Source organism: Triplophysa dalaica, chromosome 5 (assembly GCF_015846415.1).
Source record: "Triplophysa dalaica isolate WHDGS20190420 chromosome 5, ASM1584641v1, whole genome shotgun sequence".
Classification (NCBI taxonomy): domain Eukaryota; kingdom Metazoa; phylum Chordata; class Actinopteri; order Cypriniformes; family Nemacheilidae; genus Triplophysa; species Triplophysa dalaica.
In genome coordinates, this window is record NC_079546.1 from 14,562,927 (window position 1) to 14,578,399 (window position 15,473).

Here is a 15,473-nt window from a genome sequence, read left to right on the forward strand (position 1 = left end):
TCTCCCAGTGGCCTGGTTTACCACAAAAGCGACACACCCCGGACCTTTTAAGACCTCTCCGAGGCAGGCCCCAATTGTATTGAGGTCCGCCCCTTTGGTTTTCTCTGGTACGCATCGACACTGCAGGCATTTGCTGTTGAGAAGCTGCCAGCATAACTTCCTGTTTCGGCTTAAACAGAAAAGAAGTGAAACCACCAGATACATCTAACTCACGAATGCGTTTGCAAAAATCTTCAACAGTTTGTTGCATTAAATTTGCAGTCGATACATAAACCAAACGTGCCAAATCAGGATTCATAATTTTTAAGCATGTATTTATAAACATTGAAGACATTTCACAGCCAACTGGAATACGAGTGTCTTCTTCCCACACACATATAAAATGAGAAACAAAAGCAGAAGCGGATTCAACCTTACTTTGTTTGGTATTTATGGCATGGGTCAAATCTCTACAAACATGAGCACGTGCATCTAGAAAATGTTTAACCTGCTTGAAAAATGTAGTGACATTATCTTGATCGGCCCACCAAAATTCATGAGGGTCTCGCTGTATACCGGAGCCCTCCAAGTCATTGTTATCAAGACTTAAAGCAGGGATTTCCACAGTTAAAGCAATTCAGTAACATCATCAGATAAAACTCTTAACAAGATTGAGCGGTATCTGATCCAGATAATTGTTTAACATATAGTATAAATGTCTGTCATCGTTGCCGGTTTAAGAATAATTGTAGGACCCTCTTGGACCCACGCCATTGACGCCTGTGCTGCAGGGCGTAAAGTTTCTTTGTTTAACTCGGGAGGGGGAGAGGGTTGTGGACTAGAGGGAATTGAAAGCAAAGAGGGCTACAAATTTGACAAAAAACTGGTCTGAGCATGAGTTTGGACAGAAAGCACGGCTCTATCATAAGGTGGCGGTGTCTGTACTGTTGACGGCACATCGATCTATATTTTGTTCGATTTATTAACAAGCATGGGACCTTGGTTCCATATTTTCTTCCTTTTTTGCCAAATTTCATACGATTCACACATATATTTATAATCCCATTGGGGATCACCCCATCCACCCTTAACCATGGATTTCATTAACTCCATATCATCTTTCTTAAAAGATCCGAATCTGGGATATTTGTCAATTTGTGGTCCGGCATTTTCAGACTATCCAGCCAAATTATCAACAAATGGTTGAGTCCAATAACCCGTGTTATTTCTGAACATAAAATCTACCGCGTTTCAGCTGGTAGTGGTTTAGATATTTCTTGTCCCACACTCAACGATTTTAACAAATCAAATATAGAAAGTAAAGAAGAAAATAAAAGACGAAAACTTCCCCCACAAAATCCAACTCCTTTTTTTTCGTTATTTGTTACAATTATGTAATATTTATATAATATCTCAAAATACGCGTTGTGTGCATCTCGACTGCTTATCCTGGCCCTCGGTTAAGGTCACGTAGTGTCACACGCAAATGCAGAGACCCATCACAAACGTGCGGAAACTGCCATCAACAGTATATCACATGAAGGTTATTTAAAAAAACTCTTACCTGTGTGAGACTGCTGGAACCCGTAGAACTTCAGTCTAGCGTGATCTTCAAAACACAGATTTATCAAGTTGGTTTCCCCGGATTTCCGATGAGTAAACTGGGCGAATTTCCCAACTTCATGTTCCTTTCAAACACTAAGTTTCTTCCTGTGTTTTGGATTACCCTTTAAATCAAATCAGAAATAAGTTGGATGTTGTGAGAGAATTCTTCTGCCGATCTGGGAGCACAAGAACTAGACACAGAGGCATCCAGCTTTTGAACGCATTTATTTTAGAAACTACAAGTCTTTATATACAGTAGGTACCAAAAGGCATCTGGATGGTTTCATATGTCCAGGGGTTCACAGAATGACCAAGTAAGGTAAAGCAGGAAAGACAAAGAATGTTTAGCTTAGAAGGAAACCCCCATATAGCCAGAGGGAAACCCTTCCCCTAACTATCTAGCCAGGAATGTATTCAGTAAGCTTAACAACTTCACATTTCATTAGTTTGCAGGCTTGAGTTCATTTATGCGGAAATTAAATCTAACACTAACTAAATGTTCCATCGCTAGGCCTGGGAACCGAGGCCTTCATGAAAGACACCACGAAGAGAAGTCACTTGCACGACCAACGTGGGGCTCAAGCCCATGACACTGACTCTCACCCTTTACTGACCCTGAGTTTAAGAGTGTCATGCTCTACTGACTGAGCTGGCCGGGCATACCTTTGGCCACCTAAAGGCTGACAAAGCAAAACATAGGGAAAAATTGGCAGAGATGACCCAAAACAAGACAAAAGCTCCCCGTCTGGGAATCAAACCCCGGTCTTCGTGTGACAGGTGGAAATACTGTCCACTATACTATCAAGGATTGGCTCACAGTTGCAGAAAAGTTGTGCCGAACTCCAACCAATAGTTCATAGCATTCTCGTTTGAAAGATGAGTTTTTTTTATTTTGGATGTGTGCAGGAGCAAGGCTGAAGCTGGGCTCATTTAGAGTGTTGTGCAGACTTTCTTAATCCTCCTCTGGACCTCGGTGGAATTCTCACTAGATCATCACACTTTAACTTGTTGATGAAAAATAAATCAATAGAAGGAAGAAGGACGCCGTACCCTATCCATTTCCATTTATTCATTTTGCAGACGCTTTTATCCAAAGTAGGAACGCATATAAACCATGTGTCAACCCGCTAAACAGTACCGTTGTTCTGCTTCAGCTAAAGTTGTTGGAGATTGAAGACTTATTTTATTTCCTAGGCAGATCCAGATCCTAGTACCTGTGGTCGGCAGTATGCTAGCTTCAGGAACATCTCTTCAGAGTTGGCTTTTGCAGTAATTTGTTGATAGCAGAGAACTTTGTCTCTTTAGCCCCTCCCAGATGGAATGATCAGGGAGGAGCCTCCACCAAATATTAGCCCCTTGAACATTGTGGTGCGATATAGGAAGCCCACTGGGCCGAGAGCTGCTGGGTGTAGCTCGAGTTTCTCATGATCTACACATAAATCTTCCACCTTTTACGAAAGATTTCCCTAGAGTGAAACCAGAGTGAGTTTAAAGTAATTTTTGACGGCTCTGCTCACAGCAGGCCTTCTTGGTTTTGCCAAGAACCAGAGAGTTTTAGAATCTGCCTCTGTTGGATTGCTTCTGCACATCGTTGTCTCGTGGCTCTTTTGGGACACGTGGTTTTACCCCGTTTGTTGCCAGTTTATTGTCAGCACCTGCTCAGATAGGTAGAGAGTCTTCTGCGATGCTCTTCAGATGTGTGATTGTTATTTCGCATCCTCTGTGCTAGGAAACAGTTGAACTGCACTTCGCCTCCAGGTTGGAAGACGACAGCTAAGGCGTCCCATATGGTCTAGCGGTTAGGATTCCTGGTTTTCACCCAGGTGGCCTGGGTTAAACTCCCGATATGGGAATCGACATTTTCTTGATTGGTTATTTTCAAATGAAAAAGAGGGTGTTTCACAGTGATGCTCTTTCGAGTCAGCTGTGTAGGAGGTCAAACAAATAGCCACTTATCTCGTTTATCAGCCTTTCTGGGCACCTTCTACATTTTAAGCCCTTTGCATAATCCAAATTCAAGTGCGCACACAGTATTTACCTTGTATTATATTGTGCGTCATGAGGTCTCAGGCAACAAGTACTGGTCTCACAGTGTTGTGTCCTGGGTGCGACAATTGAAAAGTACAGAAGATACTGTTGGGAAATTTTAACGAGATGACTTTACACGGTCTTGACGTTTTTAACCTCACCGCTGTGGGTACAAAATGCTCTTTCCAGTTCTGCAACGTAATCTCGGTGAACGACTTGCTAGCAACAGGCAGTGTGCAACAGCAGCCTTACGGTATTGTTAACAAGCCTTCCAAGCAGAAAGAACCCTTCTCCACGACGTGATTTCAACACGCAACCTTCTGATCTGGAATCAGACGCGCTATCGTTGCGCCACTAGGCCCCTCTCGGGAAAGTGCTAACAGATGGGTAAAGTAAGGCTCTGTCAAACAGCCTCGTGACGCGACGTGCCTCCAAACTGAATGGTGCAGAGTGGTGTGAAATTCTTTTGAACTGGTTTCAGATCCCGCAGGGCCCCATTTACTTGCAGGTAAGTGTTTGTGTAAGGCAAGGCAAGGCGAGTTTATTAATATAGCACATTACATACACAAGGGCAATTCAAAGTGCTTTACATAAAATGATTGACAGAAAGAAATAAAACGTATCTTTAAAATGCAAATGATTTAAGATCACAAATACTTTAGATTTTAAGAAACAATAAAACAGCAATAAAATTGATTAAAAAATGTGAGTGTATATATAAAAAGAATGAGACCAAAATAAAATAAATAAGAAATAGAAGTGCAGTTGATGTAAACCAGCACAGTGCTCAGGTTGTGAATAAACAGCTAAACAAGTGTGTTTTTAATCTGGATTTAAAAGTACTGTAGCTACTGTTGATGAACATCTGATGTCTTCTGGAAGCAGATTCCAGTTACGGGTGGCGTAATGGCTAAACGCTGACTCGCCCTGTTTTGAATGAACCCTTGTTATCTCTAACTGACTGTATCCTGATGATCTGAGAAGTCTGTTTGGTTTATATTCAATGAGCATATCTGAGATGTATTTAGGTCCTAGACCATTGAGTGATTTATAGACAATTTATAATACTTTGAAGTTGATTCTAAAAGTAACTGGTAACCAGTGTAAGGACCTGAGGATTGGAGTGATATGCTCAGATTTTTTGGTTCTGGTCAGAATCCTGGCAGCGTTCTGTATGAGCTGCAGCTGTCTGATGGTCTTTTTGGGAAGACCTGTAAGGAGTCCATTACAGTAATCAACCTTGCTGGTGATGAAAGCATGGACTAGTTTCTCTAAATCTTGGCTTGAGACAAAACATCTGATTCTGGCTATATTTCTGAGATGGTAGTACGCAGATTTGCTTATTGCTTTGACATGACTGCTGAAACTAAGGTCCGACTCCAAAATGACCCCAAGATTTTTAACCTTGCTTTGTGTCTTTAGACCTCTTAAGTCAAGGTATGTGTTTACCTTGTTAGTTTCATCCTTGTTACCAAAAACAATGACTTCAGTTTTGTTTTTATTTAACTGAAGGAAGTTTTGACACATCCAGCTGTTAATTTCATCAATGCACTGGCAAAGAGAGGCAATAGGCCTGTAGTCATTGGGTGAGAGGGCTAGATAGATCGGAGTGTCATCTGCATAGCTGTGGTAGGCAATTTGGTACTTTTTTATTATTTGACCGAGTGGGAGCATATACAAATTGAAGAGGAGTGGAGCAAGAATTGAGCCCTGTGGAACACCACAAGTCATGGGTGTCCAGTCAGATTTATGGTTGCCTATGTTCACATAGTAACCTCTCCCTTTAAGGTATGACCCAAACCATTTAAGTACCAACCCAGAAACCCCTACCCAGTTTTCCAGCCTATGTAGGAGTATGGTGTGATCTACCGTGTCAAAAGCAGCACTGAGATCTAGTAAAACCAGAACTGATATTTTGCCTGAATCAGAATTCAATCGAATATCATTAATTAACTTTATGAGCACTGTCTCTGTGCTATGATGCTGACGGAAACCAGACGGATAATTGTCCAGGTAGCCATTTGAGTTCAAGAATTTGGTCAGCTGATTGAAGACAACCTTTTCAATGATCTTGCCTATAAAAGGAAGTTTTGATATTGGTCTGTAGTTAGACAGTAAGGTTTTGTCTAGATTGCCCTTTTTTAGAAGAGGTTTAACAACTGTATTTTTAAGGGACTCTGGGAAACTTACTGAGAGCAGTGAGGTATTAACTATTTTTAGTAGATCTGCTTCCAAATAGTTAAACACTCTTTTAAAAAAGGATGTGGGAAGTGTGTCAAGGCTGCAAGTTGACGCCTTAAGATTATGTACCGTTTCCTCCAGACAAAGTTACTAATTTCTGATGTACTGAAGTCAGACTGACCTGACTACCGCATGGAGCTTTGCTGATTTCCATTCTAATATTACTGATCTTTTGAAGGAAAAAAGTTGCAAACTCATTGCATTTGTCATCAGACAGCATTTCCCTCGGAACTTGACTAGGGGGATTTGTTAGTCTCTCTACAGTTGCAAAACGGGTGCGAGTGTTATTTATTTTGCAGTTTATAATGTTAGAGAAAAAATTCTGTCTAGCTTTGCCTAAGTCGACATTGAATGCATGCAGACAGTCTTTATAGATGTTATAGTGAACTTCAAGTTTGTTTTTTCGCCACATACGCTCAGCTTTTCTGCATGTTCTTTTCATGCTTTGTACTGCTGGTGTGTTTCTCCAGGGTGCGTTACGCCTGCCAGTTATCGCCTTGACCTTTACTGGAGCAATGGCATCGATAGCATTTTTAACTTTTGCATTAAAGCTATCGAGGAGAACATCCATAGAGTCTGCAGATATACTCGGTGACAGAGACATAGCATTCACAAATAGCTCACTGGTTTTCTCATTTATGAATCTCTTTTTATAGAAACGGGTCTATTTTCAGTGGCAGGACTGATTGATATATCAAAGAAAATACAGAAATGATCAGACAGAGCCACATCTCTAATAATAGTGGATGAAATGTTGAGACCCTTGCTAATGAGCAGATCCAGAGTGTGTCCACGATTGTGTGTGGGACCGTGCACAGGCTGGATCAGATCAAAAGTGTTTAAAACGTTTAAAAGTTCCTTTGCAGTGTTGTTTTCTGTCTTGTCTACATGAATATTAAAATCTCCAACAAACTCAACAAAGCAGTCAAATTCTGAGGAAATAGCTGATAGCAGTTCTGAAAAATCATTAACAAAGACTGGGGAGTATTTGGGAGGTCTGTAAATAATTGTAAACAGAATGCGTGGTGCAGCTTTTAGAGCAATATTCAAGAATTCAAAGTACAAAGTGTACCTTCGGACAGACTGCCTCTATTAAGGTTTCACATTTTAGCGGCACCCTGTGCACATGCGGAGGAACGTTCACGAGCGTGTGCTCCCTGGTGGTCAATTGGCTAGGATTCGGCGCAGCCCGGGTTCGATTCCCGGTCAGGGAATGAGGTTTTGGACGCCCTCTGGCTATTTTTCATGGGACTTCAGGAACTGCGTTTGGCACCCTCACACTGGCTGACAGAAATCAGCGCACAGCCGTTTCCATGCAAAGCCGAGGCTGGAGTCTCCAGCGTGTGCAAAGCAATATCAGAACTGGGAATGGAACCCACGCCTCCAGAGGAGACTTGCATCTCAACACAGCACCTTAGACCTCTCGGCCATCCTGACTTTTGTAGGATCTACTCGGACCAAAGGTGACAATGTGGGCATCGTGAAACACAATGACCTCTCAGCAGGAATCTCATCTGCGCCAGCAGTTCTGATCCAACTGCCCTCTCTTAAAGCATCCATCATTTCACCAGGATAGATTCCAATACACTCCCCTGGACTTCAAAGGAGTCCCAACGGGGAGGACGGAGTGCTCCCCCAAGCGAGAAAACCATATGGCTTAAAAAGGAATGCGCCCACTAGTTTCATTCCTCTTTAATATGTCTTTCTTTCTATTTAACCACAAAAGAATGGTCTAAATGGGTATACACCTATATCTCCACATTGTATGCTTGTCCCATGTTATTCGGCCTCATCTATAACTTTTGACCGTTGCTGTCTAATGCTCTGTGCCATGGCACGCCTCGTTGGCGTAGTTTGGCAGAGTGTCAGTCTCCTAATCTGAAGGTCGTGAGTTATGTATACTGAACCAATTGCATTAATGATGAGCATGTTAAGAGCATTTCCTAATGAACCCTGTTTTAATTGGGAAGATTATTTAGAATCAGTTCTTGTATAAATGGCATGGAATGGCGGCATTGTTAATAGCTTTGTCAGTAGGCTACTTTGCTTGCGGTGAATCCATTTCAATTGTTACACTCTGTTTTAAGGTCAAAAACTTGCTCGTTGTCGCTTTAAAGGAATAAACTATTCCTTTAATGCCTTTAAAACATGATCAAAACAGTGATGTGTTTCAAATGACCAAAGTTCAAATAAGTGAGCAAAAAATTGTTATGCATCCCTATAGCAAAGCTGTCTTTTTTTATTGGTTATGCTCAAAAGTTAAGTGTATTAGAGTTTCTCATAATCTCATTTGTTTAATTTACAGACCATTTTGACCATTTTAAACATGATACGTACTTACAACTCAGCCTCTGCCTCACTTTTTCCCCACTAACAGAGTGAAGAATAGACAGAGATAGCTAACAACAATGGATAATTTTGTACAGGAGAAGCTTAAAGAATAGAACTTGGAAAACTTGTAAACTCTTTATAATTCATTGTGGTGTGGGTAGGCAAGCTCTCTTGCATTCTTCTCTTTTTGTCTCTTTTATTTCTTTATCTCTGTACAGATGAACACATTGACAGAGAAACCCTCCTGCTGCTGGATGAAAAATCACTAGAAGCAATGATATCAAAGAAATTTAAAAAGCACCTGAGACAGCTGCTTGTTGTGAGGGAAGAAATGCACATTTAAGTTGCCATATATCTGCTTTAATCGCAAAAAGACTGTTGGGGCTAATGTTAGTTTTTTGTTTTCTCAACTAAGGAGAATGCATAATGTACATAGTTCATCAAGTTATTTTGAATGTGGCCAAGCTTGGTGTCACAGGACATTTAATTACGTCAGATCATTTAAGTGACATCTGCTCCAGCACCATGTAGAGGTTGAGGAAGAAGAACCCCGCCAGTCAACTCACATGCCTTAGACATTGACGCCTGACTGCAGACCTCTGACTGGTCACAGTCAGACTTACGAGGAGGAATATAATGCTGCCGAAGATAATACTGATGACGACATGGAATGGGATGAGTCAGAACAGAACACTATCATAGACAGAGTGGCCTTGTATCTATCAAAGTTAAGGACAAAGTCATCTATGACCCTATATACTGTCAACTTTGTAGTTCACCAAACATCTAGTCTGGTCTTTGATATTGTTGGTACTTTACAAAGACAGAAAATGTTTTTCTTACAAAGGATTGGCCAAAGTGAGACTCTTGAAGTCCAAAGCTGAATCTGCATTTTGCAACTGCATCTAAACCTTTTCAATGCTTGGATTCTGAACACAAGCATATGAAATACTTTGTTCAAGCTGGTTACCTGGTTCAGCCAGTGGAGCAGCCTCTCCCTGGTGTCTCATACACATAACAACAGGTGGCAGTGCAGGATACTTTCCAAAGGATCCCTTTATGTCCACTAGTGAAACTCAAGTGAGTCAAGGGACAATGGAGAAGATAATGGAGTGGAAAAGGAAGCTCAGTGACTAAAACAGTCTGGATGAGACCACTGTGTTGAAAAGTTCTGTTCACCCTACTGACGGCTCACTTCAAAGGCACATTGAATGTTTGGGTTGCCCATATTTGTGGGGATAATTTGGGTTTATATTCAATTCTTGGGTACACAGAGACCATCTCTGGGAACAGTGTTTGTCGTTGGTGCCATGTGGAGAAACAGTTGCTGCGAACACATAAACAATGGAAGATCCTTTACTGTTTAGGAATAAAGATTGCCATCTTCCAGATCTTCTCCAGAGTAATCAAACAGAAACTGGCGTAAAGAGACAGAGCATTTTGAACAACCTGAGATACTTTCACGTGACAGACAATGTGCCACCTGATATCATACATGACTGAGGAAAGTGATGTGGAAGCTTCCGAAGGTTCGGTGAGTCCTGCACCTTATGATATTCCAAGGGTAGATGCAGTAGATCCTACCCTTACGCTAACGATCGTGACGTTCACATCCGCAAATTAGATTTAGAAGCACAAGCTTTGTTAGGGAAGCCGGTCCCTCTGCCACACTCCCGTTTTTCTTCTAGTAATATGTCACCACAGCCCACTGCTAGAGCAGGGCAACGTTCAACTGATTCTCCCTTTGATTTAAGTTGATACATTAAGCTGGTACCGCCATTTGAAAAGCTTAGGTCGATGCCTTCTTTGTAGCTTTTGAACGTATTGCTGAACAGCTTGACTGGCCTCGATATATTGGGGCATTACTGCTTCAATGCAGTTTGTCAGGGAAAGCCCAAGGAGGTTTGTTCCGCTTTGCCACTTGTACAGTCCCTGGATTATGACCAGGTAAAAGCTGCTGATCTTCCTGTGTACAAATTAGTTCCTGAGGCTTTTCGGCAAAAGATGCAAAGACAACCACACAAACACACGTAGAATTTGCGAGGGAAAAGCAAAATTTGTTCAATAAGTGGTGTTTATTCAGTAAAGCCGATCAATTTGAGTCTTTGTAAGAGTTAATTCTGTTGGAGGTCCCCGGAAAAACGTATAACTTTTTTAAACGAACAAAAAGTTGCCTTGCTCTCAGAAGCAGCCGTTGTTTGTATCTACTCCAACTGTAATTCCACACCAAGAAACAGCTTCGCTAAAATCTTCTCGTTTTGTGAAAAACACTTATACTAGAACTAATGGTAGTCCTCCTTACCGCACAAAAAGGAAGCGAGTTTGTTTTTACTGCTTGGACCCTGCTCATTTATTTGCCGATTGTCCAGATTGGATAAAAAAGGTGCACGACCAATAAGTGTTGCCCTGTCGCAGACTTTTTCTGCACCGCACGTGTTAGACGTCTCTTCCTATTCTCCATTTCTCTTAACGGGGTGTGCCTCCTTCCCTGAGCCCGAACAGAAAACCGTCACTATAATGAGTGACACAGGATCAGCACAGTCGTTTATTAAAAACTCTGTTGCTGTTTTCAGTGAACAGGTGTAAATGTATTGGTACGCGGGATAGAAATGGGGTGTGTTTCTGTCCCAATACACAAGGTCCATTAGGACACCGATCTAGTGACAGGTCTAGTCAGTTTGGCAGTACGTGCGCAATTGCCAGTAAATGGTGTAGATGGGTAGAATCTGGTTTAGGTACTAACAAACATGGGGAGCTCCAGGGGCTTTATCTCGGCTAAACCATGTCTTAACAGATATTCTACCTCAGCTTTCATAACTTCACGATATGTGTGTCACGATATTTGTCAGACTTAAATCCCCCTCATTTGTATCTGTCTTATAACAATTTAAGAAGGTTTCATTCCAACAATTTTGTCTTTTGTATGGCTTTTCAGAAACACACTATAACAGCTGATGTAAAAATAAATTAAGGGTAAGAGCCCCACTAAAGGAAACATTATTATGGTTTTTGAACTTATGATGTTTTCTTCAGCGATTAACATCACTTGTTCATCATTATTGATCAATCATCACTTCATTATCTCAATAACTTGTTTAGGTGTTTGTCACGGGGTGACGAAAGGGAAGCGGAACTAAGTCCCGCTGGAATTGTGTTCCCCCCGGGACGGTGTCGCTGTAACACCGGACCACTTCCGGGTTGCGCATTATGTCACCATAACAACGCTAATGACGGATTGACATCTGGTGCGGAGAGTTTGATGTTGGGATCTGTGAGAGGATTGTGGAGGCGGAGTAACCATATAAAAAGGAAGTACAGAGACCATGAAGGGGGTGTTTTTCCTACTGGTTGTTTGTTCTCCCGGTTGTTCTTCCTGGTTGTCCTTTCTTCGGATGTGTTCCCCTGAGAGAAGTGGATTCCTTTGACGGTTGGGCTGGCGTGCGAAGGTATCTGAAGATTGTTGCGGGGTTCGGCTGTGCGACAGATATAACGGCCATCGAGTGGAGATATTGAGGACGGAAAGAGAGTGAGTTATGAGGACCAAGTGAAGACCAAGCCGCGCCATCATCATCGGAGGGAAGATAAGTAATATGATCTTGGAATTCGATTGAATGCATGTACCTGCACTGAGACTGATATAAAGTTGTGAAGTGGATTGATCACGAGGGTTGTGTCACTGGAGAGTGCGCGGATTAAGTGATCATTTGAACTCCTGTCTTCTCCTTCGAGTGTGGGCGAGAAGTGCTCTGTCCCCGGGTCAGTAAGGAGGCATTCACACTTCCTCGCTATTTGGTGAGACCCGATCCAGCCCGACAGTGGAAGGAGCAAGCGTTGGGTGAGTGTTGGCTCTATTTGCACTGAGAGTGGATATGCAGTGCCTGAAGTGGTGTGTTTGCACAATAATTGCTTGAAGTGAAGTTACAGAGTGTGGGGAATATATACAGATTTAATGCCGTACGCTCACCACCTCGAAAGCCCACCACTGTCACCGTAACAAAAACCCAGGCGTTCCGTGTGAAGATTCTCCCTACCTGCTGGAAGATTGTGTGTACGTGTATTAACTTACTCTGCTGTGCAGCTTGCAGGATCCTCCGGGCCAAGCGCCGTATGTGATGTCGCTGTGAAGAGAGGTGGACATCAGAAATATTCCTTTCATCGTCTTGACCGAAGCATCTCCCAGCCGTAAGCCCCCTCACTCGTTCAAAGAACATATACCTGTTGTTGAACTACTTACTCTGCTGTGCAGATTGAAGGATCCCCCTGGCCAAGCGCCGTATGTGATGTCGCTGTGAAGGGAGGTGGACATCAGAAATATTCCTTTCATCGTCTTGACCGAAGCATCTCCCAGCCGTAAGCCCCCTCACTCGTTCAAAGAACATATACCTGTTGTTGAACTACTTACTCTGCTGTGCAGATTGAAGGATCCTCCTGGCCCAGCGCTGTATGTGATGTTGCTGTGAAGAGAGGTGGACATAAGAGATATTCCTTTCCTCGTCTTGACCGAAGCATCTCCCAGCCGTAAGCCTCATCACTCATTCGAAGAACATATACTTGTTGTTGACTACTTACTCTGCTGTGCAGATCGAAGGATCCTCCGGACCAAGTGTCGTATGTGAAGTTGGCTGTAACGAGAGGTGGACATTAAGAAATATTCCTTGCATCGTCTGGACCAAAGCATCTATAAGTTCTACTTACCAGGATACTCCCCCTAAGTGACGGGTGGCCGACTCCTCTTCTCCCTTACCGGCCACGTACAGGCACGAGCTGCCGAAGAGAACTCCACGCCCTCCCGGCGTCCGAGGTCCGATCCCGTTCTGGTTGGGAGACACAGAATTAGCACTGAGACTTTTAATTGATTTTAACTAAATAAACCTTGTCAAACTTTTACTCTCTCGTCTGTCTGGTTTTCCTGGTACGCTCCTCGAGGTGGTCCTGGGTTTCAGGGGTGGGTGCAGTCTGGCTTGACCCCCCGACCTGTGACACCTACATGGTCTAGCGCCGCAGTATTTGAATGAACTTCTATTGTATTACAGACCTCCGCGTACATTACGCTCTCAGGTGTCCTGTCAGTTGGTAATACCTAGAATTTCAAAATCAAGTGCAGGTGGTAGATCCTTTTCTTATCTAGCGCCTAAACTTTGGAATATTCTTCCCTGCACGGTCCGGGAGGCAGACACACTCTGTCAGTTTAAATCTAGACTAAAGACTCATCTTTTTAATCTTGCATACACTACACCTCCATAATATTAATCCTCAGAGGATTTAGGCTGCATTATTTAGATCAACCGGAACCAGGAACACATCCAACAACAAATGATGTACTTGTTGCATCAAAGAGTGCAGAACACTACTCTACTCTCAGCCAGTCTTGTCTCTTTGTTCCAAGGTTACCGCAGGATGGCAGAGCTGAGAATGGGAAGCGGTGACCTGACAAGAGCTAAGAGGATAGAGCTGGATAAAGGACGCGACAACTTTGTTTTTCCTACAACATTTCAAATGCTATTAGATTGTTAATGATAATCTTAAATCCTACATTTTTATATTTTTATTAAGCCTTGTGCAAGCACTGTTGAGCTTGTGCAGAGGCAGCAGCTTTTGCCAGAGGGGAACTGGAATCCCCTGGTTGGGCCTGGCTTCCTCTGAGGTTTTTTTTCTCAATGGGAGTTTTGGGTTCCTCACCACCGTTTGCATATTATTTTGCACTATCTGCCTGGCCGGGGGGCTGCTTTAGAATTCATACTTGTATTCAATGTGTCTCATGTACAGCTGCTTTGTAACAATGAAAATTGTAAAAAGCGCTATATAAGTTGAGTTGAGTTGAGTTAGCCAGAGGAGAGAAACGCGATTGGTCAAAAGTAAGCCCCAGAGACAAATGTGATTGGTCAAAAGTAAGCCCCAGAGACAAACGTGATTGGTCAAAAGTAAGCCCCAGAGGCAAACGTGATTGGTCAAAAGTAAGCCCCAGAGACAAACGTGATTGGTCAAAAGTAAGCCCCAGAGGCAAACGTGATTGGTCAAAAGTAAGCCCCAGAGATAAACGTGATTTGTCAAAAGTAAGCCCCAGAGACAAACGTGATTGGCTCATGTGGGCTTACTACATGGAATTAGCTTCCACTGTTATGCAGATGATACTCAGCTATATATCTCATCAAGACCAGATGATTCCTTTAAGCTATCCAAACTGGCAGAGTGCATCGAGGACATAAAACATTGGATGACTAGTAATTTCCTCCTTTTAAACTCTAGCAAAACAGAAATATTACTTATAGCACCAAAATTAAGTAAACCGAATATCTCCGATTACAGCCTGCAAATTGAAAGCTGCACTGTTACTCCAACAAATACAGTTAAAGACCTAGGCGTTATATTAGACGGCAACCTGTCATTTAAAAATCACATCTCAAATATCACAAAAACAGCCTTCTTCCACCTTAGAAATGTTGCCAAATTACGAAATAGTTTATGTGTTGCAGACGCAGAAAAGCTTATTCATGCATTTGTGACCTCACGGCTTGACTATTGTAATGCTCTACTTAGTGGTTGTCCTGTATCATCGATAAACAAACTACAGTTAGTTCAGAATGCAGCTGCCAGAGTTCTTACTAGGTCAAGAAAATACGATCACATAACCCCAGTTTTATCATCGCTTCACTGGCTACCCATTAAGTATCGCATTGATTTTAAAATTATTTTAATTACTTACAAAGCCCTGAACGGTTTAGCACCTACTTACTTAACCGAGCTTTTATCACGTTACAACCCATCACGCTCGCTGAGATCTCAAAACTTAGGACTTTTGACAATACCTAGAATAACAAAATCCACCAAAGGTGGACGAGCTTTCTCATACGTAGCACCTAAACTCTGGAATAGCCTTCCTGATACTATTCGAGGGTCAGACACACTCTCCCAATTTAAATCTAGATTAAAGACACATCTTTTCAGCCAAGCTTTCACTTAATGCATAGTTAATGAACAGCAGCTACGCTAATTATTCTCTTTATTCTCTTTCCGCCTCTGCCTCGGGATGCCCATCCCGAGGTAGGAAGAAGTTCCACCATGTCCAGACGACCGACAGATGCCCATCCCGAGGTAGGAAGAAGTTCCACCATGTCCAGACGACCGACAGATGCCCATCCCCAATTTGAGATTACACCAGATACAGCTGCAGACTGACTGACCATCCCAGCTCCATCTAAGGCAATTCCACCAGCTGCCAAGAGAAATATGACCATCGGACCATCCCAGCTCAGACCACTACATCCCCAACCAAGAGCAAAGACGGACTA

At 42.5% G+C, this 15,473-nt stretch overlaps 2 non-coding genes across 2 annotated transcripts; both read left to right on the plus strand.

The window, feature by feature from the left end:
• Window positions 1–2,993: 2,993 nt before the first annotated feature.
• On the plus strand, window positions 2,994–3,110 carry LOC130421552 (U5 spliceosomal RNA). The gene has a single exon (XR_008906866.1). It is a non-coding gene; the product is annotated as a U5 spliceosomal RNA (small nuclear RNA).
• A 255-nt stretch (window positions 3,111–3,365) lies between these two features.
• Window positions 3,366–3,437, plus strand: trnae-uuc (transfer RNA glutamic acid (anticodon UUC)). The gene has a single exon. It is a non-coding gene; the product is annotated as a tRNA-Glu (tRNA).
• The last annotated feature ends 12,036 nt before the right edge of the window (window positions 3,438–15,473 follow it).